Source organism: Zingiber officinale, chromosome 8A (genome assembly GCF_018446385.1).
Source record: "Zingiber officinale cultivar Zhangliang chromosome 8A, Zo_v1.1, whole genome shotgun sequence".
NCBI lineage: Eukaryota > Viridiplantae > Streptophyta > Magnoliopsida > Zingiberales > Zingiberaceae > Zingiber > Zingiber officinale.
The window spans coordinates 2,657,008-2,670,958 of record NC_056000.1 but is presented as its reverse complement, the minus strand read 5'-3'; the positions used below and the strand labels follow the sequence as shown (position 1 = coordinate 2,670,958).

The 13,951-nt window shown below is 34.5% G+C and overlaps 1 non-coding gene and 1 pseudogene across 1 annotated transcript; both read left to right on the top strand.

Annotated features, from left to right (window-relative positions):
* Positions 1–7,995: 7,995 nt before the first annotated feature.
* Positions 7,996–8,079, top strand: LOC122013211. Its single transcript, XR_006120533.1, has one exon. It is a non-coding gene; the product is annotated as a small nucleolar RNA U36a (small nucleolar RNA).
* Positions 8,080–8,251: 172 nt separating this feature from the next.
* Positions 8,252–8,371, top strand: LOC122013200 (annotated as a pseudogene).
* The last annotated feature ends 5,580 nt before the right edge of the window (positions 8,372–13,951 follow it).

Below are 13,951 nucleotides of genomic sequence, written 5' to 3'. Positions count from 1 at the left end.
ATGGCTCCGTGCCAGTAGGCACGGAACAGTGCACAGCTTTTCTTTTCTACCCTATGGAAGGTGACTATTAAAATTGATGTTATTTTATTATTTTGATCAGGCCCCTGTAAGAATGCTTGGAGTTTATATTAGTGGGAGATAGAATAATGCTTTATTAAATGATAGTCATATCAGGCCCACGTTGGGCCTGATATCCAAGCATATCAGGCCTAACGAAGCATGATTTTATATTATTTTTTCCCAGCACCTATAGATATATAAATAATGATTTGCCAGCATATTTGGAGTCCTTGCAACTCCAAAATACCACTATAGCTGAAATGAGTCCAATCAGAGGTGTCAAGGTCCATCAGTGGATTTTTACCTAAACCCACTGATGGCCTTCCCCTATTTGGATCTACATGAAATCAAGTCCCCTGTGAAGGTCTACCTGGGAAGATGATATATCTGGTGTCAAAACATATTTATACCCCATGTCAATGACCTAGAACTGCTGTCTTATCTTATTTTGCAAGGATTACTACACTCCCTTTGTGCATGTTTTAACACATCTATATTTCACTACATATTAATGTAACTTTGAAATTATGAACCCCTTCCTGTTGAATTGAAATGTATCGCATTTTTATTTGACACAATGGAGATATGGTGTGAAGTATTATTTCTGTCTTGCAGGTAATGGTTTACACTTCTCATACCTACCATAAAACTGTAACACAAACTAAATACTCCATAAACGTATATAACAGAAACATCACTTTTAACAATTGTTTGTCTTACAAACATATTTATGTACTTCATACAAAACATATGCCTCAACTCCTCCAATTTACAATTCAGTCAAGATCCAGGGGCTGGCGGCATTCTACAGGTCCTCTGATTATGGCCCAGTTGTTTGCACCTGCTGCATTTGATTTTTACCTTCCCATTATGTTTTGACTCGATCCTTGCCTTCTTTCGCCTACCAGGCTGCACAAGGCTACGGGGACATAGCACTATAATGTTGTTGACACCCCTAGGCCAAAATTCTTTGCTTCGACAGGGGTAAATACGATCCATGTATGTCGTTTTCCAATTATGTGAATGAAAGTAATGCTCACAATATGGGAGTGTATCCATGTTCCGGTGAATTATGACGGCATTTGCATGTGAGCAAGGCAATCCTGAAATTTGAAACTCCCCACAGTTACAATATTTCCTCTCCAAATCAACAATGTATGAAGCACCCCATGTCTCTACTTCCATTTCGGATTGAGAGTAGGGGTGAACTTTATATCGTCTAGCTTTCTCCCTCCTTGATTGCATTTCTTTGGTAGCATGAGGTGTCAACACTACATACCATTTCGACCCTTCCTCCTTACGGTTACAGAACCATTGAGCTACCTTTCTTCTGGTATTATCAATTAACCTGTTTATTGGAAGTTCACGCGTCTCCTTGAACAAAACATTTAAACTCTCTACACAATTGGTGGTTAGCATTGTGTACCTTCTCCCACTAAAGTGTGCATTAGCCCATCTTTTAGGGTCAATGTTCTGAAGCCACTGATGAGCATCTGGATGTTTTTCATGCATAGACTGCATTATGAGATCATATTGTAGTGTTGTGTTTGCTCGAGCAATTGCCCAAAACAACCCTAAACCTGACCTACTGCCAGTATCTGTTACCATATTGCAAGACATGTGGTGGCAACAAACAGCATGATGGGCGGTGGGTAGACTTTCCTAACTGCTGATATAATGCCACGATGTCTATCTGATACTATACTCATTGACTGGATCAACATTAAAGAATCTCTTCATATGATCCAAAAACCACTCCATGCAGACCCACATTCAACTTCAGTGATTCCAAAGGCTACTGGGAGGACATTGTCATTAGCATCTATTGATGTAGCCATCAACAACACACCCGGATATTTGCCTCTTAGGTGTGTGGCATCAATTCCAATTAATTTACGCAGATAAGACCTGAATACTCTCCTACAAGCTCCAAAATCCCAAAAACATCGTTGGAACTGATTATCCCCATTCCTGTGTAGTGCAACATAGGTTTCAGGATCCCTTACTCTTAACTCACGCAGATATAGTGGAAGATCTCTATATGCTTGATCATAATCTCCAACAACTTTCTCCATCGCTTTCTCTCGAGCTATGTAAGCTTTTCTGTAGGATATGGTCACTCCGAACCTGGCTTTTATATCTGCTATAATCATACTTGGCTTGTATTGTTCATTAGCAAGAAATTGCTCTTCAACAAAAGAAGCTACAAAGGATGAAGAGCATGCTTGATGGTCAGCACTTTCCCTAATGGTGTCACATTGATGTTCCTTTATATATTTCGTAACAATGAACTCGACACCCCCCCTGGCAACTACTCTCCACTTACACGGTTGATTGAAGCAGACAACTTTTACTTTATTTTTCCTAGTGTCAACTGGGTTATATCTCATATGTTTAACCATGGCATGCTTCACAAGTTGATTCTTAAACTCTTGTCGAGACTGAAATATCTGTCCTACAAAAAATTCATGTTGATCTGTTGCCTCTTCAATTGGCCTTTGGAGCAATCGAGAATTTAGAATATATGGATCATCAGCTATTGGGAACTCTTCCTCTAAGTCACTATACTGCTCTTGAGATATTTCATATTGTTCAATCTGCATATCATCAGCAAAGAATTCTTGTACATCTGTATTGCATTGCATTTCCTCTCCATTTCGGTTATAATACCCTTCCTCCTCACTCCAACTAGGCTCATAGTAATCAACAAGTGTTGCACACGGGTTCAGAACCTCATGTTCTTGAATACTAGCTTCTTCATTTAGATCAAATGTGAAATTACTGCTTGTATTTCTATTTGTGTTATGCACACAACTATACTGTGAAGATGATGGAATATTTGTTCTGGATACTTCTCATACATTATCTGCATATCCAATGCTAGAAGTTGCATCAAGAGTATTTCATATCTTAGATAGAATTTCGTCAGTTATATGATCATCCTTGATAAATAAATTACAAACTATTTTAGTAAATTTGCAACTACATAATATTTTTCTGTAGTTAAATTGTAATTTTGCTCAAACTAGGAAGGGTCTGATGTAAAAACAAAGTTTTAACCACATAACACATTATCGATATCAGGCCCACGTTGGGCCTGATATCATAGATATCAGGCCACTTTTGAAACAGATATTTCTTGTAAACTAGGACCACTTCTTGTAAACTAGGACCACCACTGACTAAACCTTAAACCATAAATAAACAATTTTTAGCCAAACTTAACTATCTACGTCAAAAACTAACATGAATTAAATCGATTAAGTCTTCTATTAAATCATAATTCAGGTGTTATTGAATATTATTCCCCACACAACCAAAATTAACCATAAAACCACTTTTTGCTGCCACCCTTCACACACAAATGGTATACTTTTTATTTACCTTCACTACCCTATTTTACAGTAAAAAAATCCATACATACATGTCTAAATCTTTAAATGTGTGCTTCTACTCATTTCCCTCTTGCAAGAAGTTTGTCCTTCTCGGCTGACCTTCTTAACTTAATTTGTCCTTGATCTCCTCTAGCAACTCTTACGCAATTATGCCATAAACCTAACTGGTCTATTGCAATCGCCAACCACCACGAGCAGTAATGGCAAGCGCAGGGTTCATATTTTTTTTTCTTTCAAGTTTATAACACCACACAGAGGGATGAAGGGAGAGAGACGGTGAGAAGACGTGTATCCGAACCACAAATTATTTTTCTATTATACTTTCGGCTTAGATACTTGGAAAAATGTGTTTGAAAAAGGCGGTTGTCAGATTAGCCAGAGGGGTAATCTGGGAATTGATTTTGGTAAACTCCTCCTTTTGGTAAATACAAAACCGTGATGCGCTTTTTGGTAAATACATTAACCGTAGTACGCCTTTTGGTAAATTGCCGAATAATTTATCCTTTTATGTGCAGATAGTTTTTAAAAAAAAAATCAATGTATAACTAATACGAATAGAAATAAAAACGCAATGTACAACTAACCGAATAGAATCAATTGATTTTGCGTATGAATCAAAAATTAGGAGAGAACTCTAACGCGTCAATTGATTTTGTGAATGAAGCATCGACATTTGAACTATTTAATAATAGCAATAACACAAAACATGAACATGTGTCGTCAATGCTAAAAGTAAAAGAAACGTTCAAGATTACGAGGGTGGTAATACACGTTTTTACGATATTAACAGACGATTAAAGGAAACAAACAAGCAAGTGTTGAGACCTAGCAATCTAAAGGAAAATTTTCTTTACACAATAGAGGGTTGCAAGCTTCAAGTTCGAACACCACGCTTGAGTTGAAAACAGTGTGTCAAAGTCAGACCAGACCAGACCAATCTATTTAACTTTTCTTCTTTGTTTTTTAATTACCAGATATCCAACTCTAATCTATTGATTCTAATCTATTAATTCAGTATCATCAAAATTTTTCACCAATAATAAATTCAAAGGTGTCTATTCAAACAATCCTCTTCTCCGCCTGTTATTTAGTGGAGAAAAAAATATTTTGCAATTGGTCACCGTAAGCCTCCATCCCAAAAAAATAATTAGTGAATTGTACAGTAAATTTAATTTATAAATCATATTATTTGTACAATAATATAAAATAGTAAATTGATTTATTATATTTTTTTTATTATTATTTTAGTTGGCCATTCTTCAAACCAATTAATTCGGACAATCAATTCGATCTTAAAAGTTTCTCACCGTTGAGATTAATCTGGAGACGCCGCAGTCTATCCAAAAAAAACAAAAAAAAACGTTTTTTTAAACTTCTACTTCTTGAAAGAAAATTTCTTCGCTGTAGTTGAATTTCGATTGTGAGATTTTAGATTCCGGACTTAAAAATCAAATCGCAATCGTAGCCCCGAGGATGATCTATTATAATTTTTTGTAATTAACACCAAATATACCATTTAGGTCGATTTATTATAGTTTTTTTATATAATAGTCATAGTAGTATTGGAATAATTATCATTATATTACACTATGCTGGATATTGCCCAACGAGAATTCTGTTAGTTGTTATGAGACTACTGTACTGAAAATATTGGTCACTAATTTAAGCCCTCTAAATTTACTTAACAATAGATGATCGAGTAACTATGGACACTTTACTCAAAGCATTTGCTACCATCCTAAATTTTCTCGGATCATAATTATTAGTTAATAGAATTGTCATAATCAATTTCATTCATTTTTTCTATCTCATTCTAGTATTTAATAATTAATCAGGTTGGGTAACGTCGAGTCTGGGGTGACCGGTCCAATCCCACAAAAGTTTTCCATCAACCATCAAGGTAAATCAGGAAGCGCTCGCAGCGAGCAACCCAAGAGCTCGATATCCTTTAGTTGCGTGTCTTATTTAGAGAAATTTTTTTTGTAAATTTGCCATAGCTATGGCTCAAATTGCGAGTGCCTAGATGACAACCTGGATACCCTATCACTGCATCGTAGCCTTGGAGACCTCATTCTAGTACTTAATGCTCTCGTGATACATGAATATCTCAAAAATGATCACATATAAATAATGTCTCTAAATTTTTCAGCACAAAAATAATAACTACTAACTCTAAATCATAAATAAGATAATTATTCTATAGTGCTTTCAGCTATTGAGAAATATATGAAATTACCTGATCGTGCTATACACTAAAAGGTAAAATTAAGATAAGTACAATTATTAATTTTCATTTCAGCATATGAAACTGGACTTATAGTCTTTGTACAGTTAAGGGGGTGTTTGGTTCACTCTTAGGAATCGGAATGGGAATGAGTATCATACTATTATGGAATGGGAATGAGTATGAGCTTGGATATCATTCTTAAAAATGATGTTTGGTTAGTTAAATATTTTCAATCGGAATGAACTTAAATTTCCTTTTTTACTTTTACAGGAAAATAAGAGAAAGAATTAGATGGGAGAGAAAGTTGAATATGAGAGAAACATATGATGGGAGAAAATGATGAGAGAGAAAGTGTGTTAGGAAAAAATAAAGAGAGAAAAAGTATGATGAGAAAAAATGATGAGAGAGTGCATGATAGGAAAGATTGATAAGAGAAAAAGTATGATGAGAGAAAAAATGTACTGAGAAAGAAAGAGTGATAGAAAAAATGAAGAGAAAGAAAGTATTATGAGAGGAAATGAAAGAGTGAGGAGAAATAAAGTATGATGAGAGATAAAGTATGCTGAGAGAGAAAGAGTGATGGAAAAAAATGAAGAGAAAGAAAGTATTATAAGAGAAAATGAACGAGTGAAGAGAGAGAAAGTACGATGAGAGAGGAAGTTTGATGAGAGAGAAAGAGTGATGGGAAAAAATGAAGAGAGAGTGTGTGATGAGAGAAAATGAGAGATTGAGGAGAGAGAAAGTATGCTGAGAGAGAACGAGTGATGAAAAAATGAAGAGAGAGAAAGTATTATGAGGGAAAATGAAAAGTGAGGAGAGAGAAAGTATGATGAGAGAGAAAGTAGGTTGAGAGAAAAAGCGTGATAGGAAAAAATCAAGAGAGAGAAAGTGTGATGAAAGAAAATGAGAGACTGCGGAGAGAGAAAGTATAATGAGAGAGAAAGTGTGCTAAGAGAGAAAGTATGATTAGAGAAAATAAAGAGAGAGAGTGTGTGATGAGAGAGAATGAAAAGAGAGAAAATGTGATGAGAGAAAATGAGGAGAGAGAGTATAATAAGAGAGATGGAGGAGAGAGAAAGTGCGATGAAAAATAAGGAGAAAATGTGTATGGGAGAGAAAGTGTGATGGAAGAGAATGAAGAGAGAGAAAATGAGGAGAGAGAGTGTATGATGGGAGAGAATATAGAGAGAAAATGATAGATAATGTGTGATGAGAGAGATTTAGGAGAGAGAAAGTGTGATGATAAAATAAGGAGAGAGACAATATGATGAGAGAGAATAAGGAGAGAGAGTGTGAAATTTTAAAAAAATTGAACAAATATACTATGGGTATTTTTGTCTTTGAAAGTGTGATGATAAATTTCATACTCTTTTTGATCAGTCAAATCAAAGACATAACTATGTTTAAAATTCACACTACAAATCTCTGATAATATCTAATCAATTCATAAAACTATAAATTTTCTATACTAACTTCGGTAATTCTCAACCAGCAACTATCTCTATTTTCTATAGATCTATCTCTATATTAGAGAATACTATCAAATATAGTCATTGGCATATATATATATATATATACCCGTTGCTATAGTCATAATAATATTACAATAACAAAATTAAAGGGCGAATATAATAAATTATTATTTTAAAAGATACATTTTTAGTAATAATAATAAAAGATAATTTTTTTTTCGCTTATAATATATCCAGGATAATTCAAGATAAGCTATATTTATTATTATTTTAAAAAGGGATAAATATGAGAGTATTTGAATTATTTGATAATAAATACATCATTGATACTGAACAATTAAACCGAGTCTGAATCAAACTGCCGCTGAGCCGGTTGCCCTACAGCGGCGCCGTTTTGCGATTAGGGTTTGGGATCCAGTTCCAAATCTCATCCTTACCTCTCCTATAGGCTATATAGAGATTGCATAGCGTTCCACAAAGTACGTTTCCACTGCCAGGGCCGTTGGTAGATCATCGGCAGTCCCGACCATCGTCTTCTTGGGGAGCAACCGTGTTCTCGATTACCGAAAGCCGGAAAGCGATCTTGTAGTGGCGATCTTCGTCTGGTATTTTCGTAGTTTTCCATCCTTCGCTTTATGAGCAATCTTGCCTCTCCTCACCTTCAGTTCTTTGGGGATTTTTCACCCAAAGAGCTCAGTCATGGAGGCACAGATTTATTCGGCGGGGTTAACGTGGAGGCTGTTGTTCCTTAACGAATCTGTCTCTAAAAACTCTCGCAATATCTCTGTTATAATGAAAAATATATATATATATTTGTAGTCAAGTGTCTTCGGTGAGATTTGGGCGATGATTTTACCTTACCCGCGCTTCTGACATTAAATCATGAAGCATATGGGAAAATGGTTGAATTTCTTGATATGAGCCCGCGATTTTAGTTTATTTATCGATGTCAGTCTGCGATGATGACCTACATCACAGTTTCATTAACCAGTTCTGCTTCAGAAAGTTGATGATCGATCAAACTGTTCAAAGTCTGAGTTCTTTGCATTTTTATTCCCTTTTTTTCCCCTCTAGAATGCGTCGCATTATCTTTGTTCGCCTATGATGATTTCTCCAATCGTTCGAGGCGTAGATAGCCCCAAGTTCCCTTTTTTACAGGGAGAACCTACTTGGAGCGGCTGCTACGATCAGATGAAATTCCCGGACACTCCTGAGCCAAAATCAATTCCTTTTCGTTCATCGACAAGATTCCTACTTCGTGATTTGCTCTTTTGCGTTTGTTCTTGCATTCTTCTGTAGCGACCTTCGAAGGCGCAAAATGTGCTTTCAAGTGGGCAGTAATTAAGAATAATCATTTCTTAGCAAAGAGACCTTCGAAGCCGGACTTCTTTTGGGGGACGGAGGTGGCGGCGGTGGATTTCTGGGAGTCGGTGGCGGTGGTACCGATCGTCGAACATCCTATTTTCTGGGGATAGATGGACTGCAACAATTTTTTGGATTACAAGGGATTCTATGAATTTTTTTTCACTTGGAAAAAATATTGTCTTTGCTTTCCAAAGTATCATATTCAAAGATTATTTTTTTATTCCTGAAATATCAAAGTGTTTCGCGACCATTTTTTTTTTTAAGAATTGAAGTTATCTTCCGCTCACTTGTATTAATCATATTACTTGAAAGAAATGGTAAACAACACTGGCAGTTTAGTTGTGTTGCGGTCCTCCCTCAAGAGATTTATACAACTATTTGATCAACTACCAAATTCTAAACAACTGCAAGCTCACAGAAGTCTGCGTGAATGAATAAGAACATATATAATCAACTGCTTGAATCAAACGCATACCCCTGAAATGTCATGGGCCACTATCAGAATTCTCTGTGACTTTCTTAGGGCGGTAAAACAGACATTAAAGTCTTTGAGTTAAGCCAAGTCATTAAAATTATTTTTTAAACTTGGCTTTGGTTTTTTTATGAGCTGTTTAGAATATAAATAATTTTTTATCAAATTAAATATCAAGTTTATTTATGATGATAAAAGATGAATATGTTCATCCTCCCCGTTAATAATTAAAGAACGGAGATTATCATATAAAGGAGATATTTATCTCGATTTTGTTGATATTTAAATTCTAAATTTCATGATGATAATACCTTATGTGCTAGTCATTAGATCGTCCCGAAGAGACAACCTCAAATTTGTAAACGTTTGATTTATGGTCGCAGATGTAATATTACATCGGAGTCATTGAAGAAACATCTAGTTTTCTAGCAATTTGTAACTACTCTATTTCATTGAAAAGCAACTGAAAGGGAAAAAAACACGAGATGAGATTCTCTATCCCGAAAATGATGTATCCTCGTGTCTCCTTGTCAATCGGATAATTATGACATTCTCGTGACTTACATTGTATCCTTAAGATATGATTTAATTCGTCCGATCGATAAGGAGACATACTATTTTCAGGACAGAAAATCTCATCTCAAAAAAATCTTCCCTTGCAAACTTTTGGAACATAAGCCAAGTCATCCACAATGCGAGCTCTTTTGATTACTGAAGGGAGCTCCTTCAATTCCGCTCCTTTCTCTCTTTTTTTTTTTTTTTAATTAAAATATTTTTTATTAAAACATTTTTAAAATTATTATTGCTGTATCAATATTTGGATTTAAATTATATAAATATTTAATTGTATATAATATAAAATATTAATAAGAGAAAAGAAATATACATAATAAAAAATATAAGACATAGGAAAATTGTTGAGAATTTTTTTATAATGAAAAGGGGTATACGATTTTTTTTATTTTTGATATTGCATTGATGTGACATCGAACAAGCTCTTGATGAGCTCCCACGATGTAGATGTTCTCAGCCACTTTTTACAATTACTTAGATACACTTTCACACTTTCTTACAACTCCTTGACTTTTTATTGTGGCTTCCGCCATAAATAGAAAAAGAGACTTACAAGTTGGTACTTAATTTTTAATACAGACCGGAAAGATAAAATTAAAAAAAAAAATTCGTTGAAGATGTTCTTAGGAGCTTCAATTGTTGACAATAAGATTGTAAATGAATCGAATAGGTTTGTGAGTTTTTTAAGTCGGTTTGTAAATTTTTTGAGTTGATTTGAAAGATTTTCGATTTGAATTTGAACATGTTCGATAAGATTTTGAGTCACATTCAAATCTATAACATTTTGTTCGAATATTCACTAGCCGCTCACGAGCTTTTGTATAATTTTATTATATATTTATTATTTTCTAATATGTTATTCAATAAATGTATTATAATGGTTTTAAAACATTGAATATGATGAATAATGATTCTGCAATCTGCAATGCTTAATGGGTTAAAAAATTGCGAGTTAATGGATTATGGGTTAATGAATAATAGTTTATATTTATATTATAACACAACCCTTTTACAAAGCTAACCCTAATATTTTCACAAAACAAGTGCGAAAGATTTCAGATGGCAGAAGAAGATAGCTAGGGTTCCCGGCATGCGATTGCGCTTTAAATACAATTGCGAAGAGTGCTGAAGTTGAAGAATGAAGATGATAAGGTTGTGTGACTGTGCTTCAAGTGCTTAGGATCTAGAGCTAGTGTTGGAGAAGGAGAAGGCGTTGGAGGACTACCTCTTCTACGTTATCGACGTCGAGAGTCGAGACACGATAGCTTCTGGTGGCTCTACTGTCTCTCCTCCCCCTCTGCTAGAAGATCAAGCGCAACTTTTCTTGCTCTCACTGCTCGTGCTTACTACCTCTCATGCGTTACCGACGTCGAGAGTTCCTGATGGCTCTGCTGCCTCCCCCTTTATCGAAAGATCAAGCGCAACTTTTCTTACTCTCATTGCTCTTGCCAAAGTCCACATGAAAGCTCTCTTCACCCAGCATATTTTTACTTGAAAAAATCTAAAATGTATGTCTTTTTTCCCTCAATCTCTAATTTTTCTTAGAAGTACAAAATGGATTCAACCCTTTTCATAATTGTTTTTATACTTTTTTTTTTGAAGGAATTATTTTCTATTTTTCCTTTAATCTTTTTGTTTGTTTTTTTTCTTGAAGAAATAGTTGTTAAATATTGATTTTTAATGCAATAGTTGTTGAATTTGATAATTTTAGAATTACAATTTTACATATTTAAATACAATAATATTTCCATGTAAGTTATTTGTGTAATTTATGCTTTATTCTTTAAGATACATTAGATTAAGATTTTGGATACTTTGAATAATTTATTACATTATTAATATTTTTTAATTATACTTTCTCTTTTGATTTTCAAAGAATATGGCTGATTTTGCTCCAGCAGCAAATTCAGCTATTCAAACTTTATTAGATTCAAATGAAATCCCAGAATAAAAAATAGATAAAGGGGATAATGTGACTAACAATTTGATTGAGGATGGTAATTTGCTTCACAAGTCAAAGAAACAAAAGATATCTCTAGTATGATCAGACATGATTGAGGTTAAGGATCCAAAAGGTGGTAAATACAAGTGTAAACATTGTAATATATTCCTTACAAAAATGAAGTCAGGTACTACAACACACTTAAAACGACACTTGAATCACTGTACTAAATACTTGGAGTCTAAAAAGAAACTTGAAGATAAACTCAAACAACAACAACTATTGTTAGGCTTCGAAAGTGTTGAAACAACTATGTCACCTTTATTAGTTGATGGAAAATTTTGTATGGAACGAATGAAAGAAACAGCTGCATCATGGATCCTAATACATGAACATCCATTTACATTATTAGAAGAAGAAGGTTTTAATATGTTTTGTAGACGTGGAATGCCTGAGTGGACCCATATATCACGAACAACAGTAAAAAAGAGTTGTTTTGCAATATATGAAGTCGAGAAAAAAAATTACATGGTTTGCTGAAAAATGTAACAAAGATTAACCTCAAGACATATTTATGGAAGTAAAAAAAATCAAAAAATAGAGTACATGGTTATCACTGGTCATTGGATTGGCTCTTTATGGGAATTGAATAAACGTGTTCCTATTTTTTTTTTCATATTCCTCCTCCACGTGGTGGTCCTCAAATTTCAGACATCCTTCTAAAGCATGCAAGGGCATGAGAAATTGAAAATAAAGATATATACTGTTTCTGTTAATAATGCAAGTGCTAATGATGTTGCAATTAAATATATGAAGCAAGATTTTTTGAAAAGTAATACAAATCTGATTTGTGCCGGGGGGGGGGGGGGGGGGAATTATTCTATGTTCGGTGTTGTGTGTTAGGACCGAAAAGTAGCTAGAGGGGGGGGGGTGAATACCTCGTCGCGTGCTCGTGGTCGGCGTTGCTTGTTTCTTCAAAGATGTGCAGCGGAAATATACAAGAAACAAACTCACACAACGCTAACAAGGATGGTTTACTTGGTATCCACCTCACAAGAGGTGACTAGTCCAAGGATCTACACCTACTCATGTTGGAGTGTATACCGAAAGCCTAAGCTTTGTAAACATTCATTATGAATAAAGAATCACATTTGATCAAATTGTCTACATTTAGTTGTAGTTGTTCAATTAATTTATACTATAGATAACATAGTATGTGGTGCCACATGCAGAAGATGATGTTATCAGTACCTTATAAATTATAAACAGTAGCTCACGACCAAAATGGAAAGGAACAAACCATTAGAAGGTCGTAGTGTAATTAGGTATCAATTTATCTTGACTGTATAATTACACTAGTACACTTAGAGTGTATTGAGTAGGACCATTTGAGGTCGTTTCTTTTATACTGACTTTATAAAAAAACAAACACTTCGGTTATTATGGAAGTGTGTGCTCTTAATCCTAATATAATAACAAGCACATATATTTGATATTTATTTCTTTAATTTATCAATGGGTGAGATTTAGTTCGATGAATCAATAAGCCCGATAAGTTGGGAAATGATATCACTTATAGTGTGTGTTGTTGATTATAGAAGGAAACTGTGTCCTAGAGATACTAGGTTGATAATGTCCTCAAGAGGAGCTCATAAGGATTGTCATGTTAAACCCTGCAGGTGGACCTAGTCCGACATGATGATAAGGTTGAGTGGTACTACTCTTGGACTAAGATATTAATTAAATGAGTTGTCAGTAACTCACTTAATTAGTGGACATTCGATATCTTAAACACAGGGAGACTAATACACTCATAATAAGAAGGAGCCCAAAATGTAATTTGGGATTGGTGCGGTAGTTCAATAATAGTTCTCTAGTGGAATGAATTATTATTGATAAAATTAAGTTGTGTGTTCGGGGCGAACACGGGATGCTTAATTTTATCGGGAGACCAAAACCAATTCCTCCTCTCGGTCCCTATCGTAGCCTCTTATTTATAGAGTACTATACCCACCTATACCCACCTTCTATACCCACCTAAAGGGGGTCGGCCAAGCTAGCTTGGGAACCAAGCTAGGGCCGGCCTAGGTATAAATTGGGGTGGCCGGCCCTAGCTTGAACCCAAGCTAGAGGGGCCGGCCAAATTAAATTAAAAAGAATTTTAATTTTAATTTTTATTATGTGGAAGATATAATTTATTAAAGAGAATTAAAATTAAATTATCTCTCTTGTAAAAGATCTACAAAAGATTAAAGAAAGAGATTAGATCTCTTTCCTTATTTGTAGATTGGTGAGATATTTTATTTTCTCTTTAAAAATTATTCACATGTTGTAAAATTAAAATTATGGAAATTTCTTTTATCAACCATGAAGAGATTTTGAAGAGAAATTTTAATTTTAAAATTTCCGGAAACAAATTAGGAAGTTTTAATTGTTGATTGAAAC